Genomic DNA, 5,100 nt, shown 5'->3' on the forward strand with positions numbered 1-5,100 from the left:
TACCAATTTGGTTTTTTTTTAAGTGTCTGCCTTGAATAAATCAACTGCTTATACTGGTGAAAAGTAGGTACAGAGAAAATTAATTCCCCAATGAACCCAGAAAATTATTAGCCACCTCTTAGAATTCAAAATTGCAAAAGATTACTCTTTCTGTCTTCTTACTATAAATACAAAAAGTGAATAAATATTGCTTTAGCATCTGAAGAAATTGTTGGGGGGAGGGGCAGAGTTGATCAGATTATCCTGTCCATATTTCATATATTTAGCTTCAATTGCCTTCTAAGTGAATGAGGGGTTTTGTGGCAAACTAGCCACTACAAAAGGAAGGAAAGTAATAGCTCATGTATAGAATTTACATAATCTAAAGAATATCCTAGGTGATGTGTTGGATAGAGTGCTGGACCTGAAGTCAGGGAAGACTCGTCTTTGTAAGTTCAAATCTGGCCTCAGGCACTTATTAGCTGTGTTGACTCTGAACAAGTCACTTAAGCCTTTTTGCCTCTGATTCCTTATCTGTAAATTGAGCTGGAGAAGGAAATGGCAAACCAGTCTGGTATCTTTGCCAAAAAAACCCCAAATGGGGTCATGAAGAGTCACACATGACTGAACAACAACAAAGCAATATTCTTTAGAGCCAGCAGAAGTTTCAAGAGGTCAAGAGGGAAGGGAGGAAACAAGCTATACACTTTGTAAATAGTATACCATTTGATCCTCACAACAACCCTGGGAGGTAGATACTATTCTTATCCCCATTTTACAGTTGCTAAACTGAAACAAATTGAGAGTAAGTGACTTACCCAGGGTCACATAACTTGTACTGGATTTAAATTTAGATCTCCCTAACTCCAGGTTCAGCAATTACCCACTACCGCATTAATTCCTTAGTTCTAAGCCTGAAGTTTTCTTTCAGATGATCCATGGGGGTTGCAATATCAAAGGTGTTAACAAGTTTTCCTTATTAAGACAAGCCAGACTTGGTTGTCAGACATGTTTGCTTTCTGATTCAGAGACTCTAAGATAGTGATTAGCTAAGTGGGACATCAGGCATAGGCTTAGAACATCCCTGTCTGCTTGGGAGGACAAAATATTTCTAGTCAAAGGAGCTAGATTGCTTCAAAAAAAAAGTTTTATTTGGACCAAAATGAACATTATGGTTAAAAGCATAATTTTTGGAAACAGGGACAAATCTCAGAAGTTTGGGAACATGAAGCAAAAAATAACAAAAAGCAATAAATTGCATATGCAAGTAAGGAAACACAAGATTGAAGGAACTTGAGTATCCTGATGGAGTTTTCTTGTTTTTGATCCTCACCATGCACCCTAAAATCTAATATATATAGCAGCACCTTGTACCTCATACAGAGGACTTTTTGTTCCATGTTCTTGCTTAAAGGAATGCTTTTAAGAGCCACTGAGTCAAAGAAAGTTTAAAACAACACGAGATGGTCAATAACCAAGATCCTTCACCAATCCCTTCTTAGCCTCAACAGCAATTTAATCAGAGCCTTCCACTTCCTAAGTAATGAGAATTTCATCAGTTAGGGCCTCCAAGATACAGTGTTGGAGAAATGGAAAACGGAGCGACTAAAGACACAAATCAGGAAAACTAAAAAATGAAATTTGGGCAGGGTGGAGGGGAAGAATTCTAGAATAAAATGTCAAAAGAAAATAATTATGCAGTAACCTCAGAAAAGAATATGGGATGCCCATGAGGATTTTGTGAGAGGTGGGAGGACTGAAAAAAAAAGAGAAAGAAGAGGTGAAGAGTGAGATAGACTGCCTAAAGTGAAAGTTATAAAATTTAAACATAGAGGACATTCAGAAAAAAAACTAATGAAACAATAGAAAATTGTATTTTTTTTTTTTAATGAAAGAGCATGTGAGATATCTAGTGGCAAAAACAGTTGACTTGAAGACAAGGCAAAAAGAATCTAGGAATCATGATAGGATAAGAACACATTAAAGCAAAAAGTCCAAGTGCCACACTTTAAGGAATCATAAAAGAACATTTATCAGAAACTAAAAAGTTTCACAGATGATCCAGAGGTCAAAGTATAGCTTGATAAGAAATCACAGATTATCACCACAAAAAACCCCAAATATACAGAGGAAGTAGGTGCTGTGGAGTGCCTAGACACACATCAAAGATGCCGGGGTCATCTACTGTATCCTGGGCCATCACTGGTCATCTTGACTTTGGTCCTGCCACTGGACCTCAATGACTCAGTAAGAGAGAGTGAGGCTGCCAACTTTACATAACTCTGCCTCACTTAAATCCAACTGGCACACAATTCAAGACATCACCCCAGCATTTGTATTGGTCCTCTTGGAAAACAAAGGATAACAACAGTATGCCAAGATGCAAAATCCTCTGAGATAGATACACATAATAAGGTGTTCCAGAAGTCTTAATAAGGTTTTAGGTTATTAAAACACATATATGTATGTGTATAAACACATATGTGATCAATCATATATATACTACACATATATTACTAGAAATATGTAGTACAAGGAAGATGTAACTTATAGGTCAAGTGAACAAGTATTAAGCAACTATGTGCCAGGCGCTGTGCAAGGACTGAGGATACAAAGAAAGGGGGGAGGGCGCTTTCTGCTCTCAAGGAATTCACAGTCTAATGGAGAGTCTATATGCAAACAACTATGTAAAAACAAGACATATACAGGATATATTGGAGATAATGGCAGAGAGAAGGCACTAGGGAAATCAAGAAGGCTTCTTGTAGAGGGTGGAATTTTAAGGAATCCAGGAAAGCCTGCAGTTGGAGATGTGAAGGGAGAAAATGACAGGCATGGAAGGCTGCCGGTGAAAACGGACAGTCAAGAGACAGAGTGGCCCATGTGAAGTCAATGTCACTGCATCACAAAATACATGGAGGAGAGAAAGGTGTAAGAGATTAGAGTGGTAGGAAGAGGCCAGATTTTGAAGGGCTTTAAAAGCCAAACAGGGGGACGGCTAGGTGGCACAGTGGAGCACTGGCCCTAGAGTGAGGAGGACCTGAGTTCAAATTCAACCTCAGATACTTAACACTTAAAAGTCATGTGACCTCGGGCAAGTCACTTAACCCCAATTGCCCTCCCCTCCCTCTTTCAAAAAGCAATTAATAAATCAATCAATAAATAAAGCCAAACAGGATTTTATATTTGATCCTGGAGGTAATAAGGAACCATGGGAATGGAATGGAAAAGCACATAGAAACAACTTCCTATGTACCAAGCACTGGGGTTAGAAGTAGAAAAGCAGCCTTTCAATACTGTTCTCAAAGATCTCACATTCTAATTGGGTGAAACATAATGGAAGATTCCAATTTACTGCAGATGGAAAGAGTAGGTGGTGCTTAGGATTTGTCAGGTAAAGTAGAAGGCCAAGATGGTAAGGTCCCAAGGAAGTTGAGTGTAATGAATAGACAAATGGCCTCTCTCCACCAATGACTGCTGGAAGAGGTTAATAGGTCCCAGGGTAAGAGCAAAGTGGGATTCAGAGTTACCTCTAAGAGAAATGGGATGAGAGAGAAAGAGATCTCAGGGTCTAGCTGAGTGAATGTCCAAAACCTTTTGGAAACTAGGAAAGCAGATTGGGTTGAAGAAAGGTAAGTTACAGCTGCACATATCCCCCCCTCCCCCATCATTGATAGACTGGGTCAAGAGGAGAAGAGGTCGGGATTCTGACTTCCTACCTTCTTGGCCCCTTGGTGCAACCATGAAACATCAGTCAGAATTGTGCAGGACTACACATCAACTAGAAGAAAGGAAAGAAAATATTAACATATGATTTATCAAAAACATAGAAAGTGGTTTATGACCAAGAATAACATCCTGTGGAATCATAATTCTATATGTGAAAAAGAGGACTTTTCACATAACAAGCTAGTGTTAATGAGAGAAAGAATGGTATAGTGAATAGAGAATTGGCCTTTGAGTCAAGATAACCTGTGTTCAAGTCCCAACTCTGGCAAACTATTTGTGTGACCCTGGGAAAGATCACAACCTCTTAGTGACCAGCTCTCTGTCTATAAATTGCATAATTGTTGACAAAGGGTGTTTCTTCATTTTATAATGAGGGGCAGCTAGGTGGTGCAATGAATACAGTGCCAGCCCTGCAGTCAGGAGGACCTGAGTTCAAATTCGACCTCAGACACTTGACATGCTTACTAACTGTGTGACTTTGGTCAAGTCACTTAACCCCAATTGTCTTGTCTTCTCCCCTCAAAGGAAAAAAAAATGGCTTCTTCATTTTGTAATGAAGTTACAGATCTAAACAAAAACCAAAAAAAATCTTAGAATCCTGGACTTCTAAATACTTCCATTGAAAAAACTAGAACTGAAGAGATTTTAAAAGGCAAATACAGAGGACAATATTAGAAATGTAAGGAAGCTTCTTCAGATTGTTTTGTGGTGTTTAACTCCATAAATCTTGAGAGTAGAAAAAGAAACTATCCCTAAGAGCTGATGCTGTGTGTGATAGGGGTGGGGAGAGAGTGTGTAGGAGGCAAGCTATGTGCTTGAGCATTCCAAAAAAAAATGTCTTTGGTAGGAAACGCCATGAGGAGTCTCATTACCCTCACTCTTATCTAATCCCGGCAAAGAAAGGTCTCTTTTTTAAACCTTAAAAAATGAAATTAAAAGAATATAGCAGTAGTAATAGCGAAATAGGTGGGGTACATGGAGGGAGAGGAGATAAGTTTGAAAGGGAAGGTAAAGTGGGAGAGGGGATGGCATCAAACAAAAAGGGAAAGAAAGAATGAATAAAGGAAAGGAGTGAGGGAAGGAGGAAAGCAAGCAAGGAAGAAGGAAGAGATGGAGGGAAGAGGAAGGAAGCATTAAGCTACTTACCATGTTCCAGGTACTATGCTAAGCACTGGGGTTACAAATAAAAGCAAAAATAAAGTCAGTATCTACCCTGAAGGAGCTTACATTTTAATGGGGGGAAGGGGAGGAGCAACACACAAAAGGAAACTGTAAAGTGATGGAGTGCTAAGGCAAAAATGTTTCCTTTTAACTCTGCAACCTTGAATCTGCCCCCTTGACCTTATTCTCAAGTTTGAGCACCTCAATAATTCTGGCTAAAGGTAATTACCG

Source organism: Petaurus breviceps, unplaced genomic scaffold (genome assembly GCF_028583685.1).
Source record: "Petaurus breviceps papuanus isolate PSGF00001 unplaced genomic scaffold, PetGlider_PUasm1.0 220, whole genome shotgun sequence".
Lineage (NCBI taxonomy): Eukaryota > Metazoa > Chordata > Mammalia > Diprotodontia > Petauridae > Petaurus > Petaurus breviceps.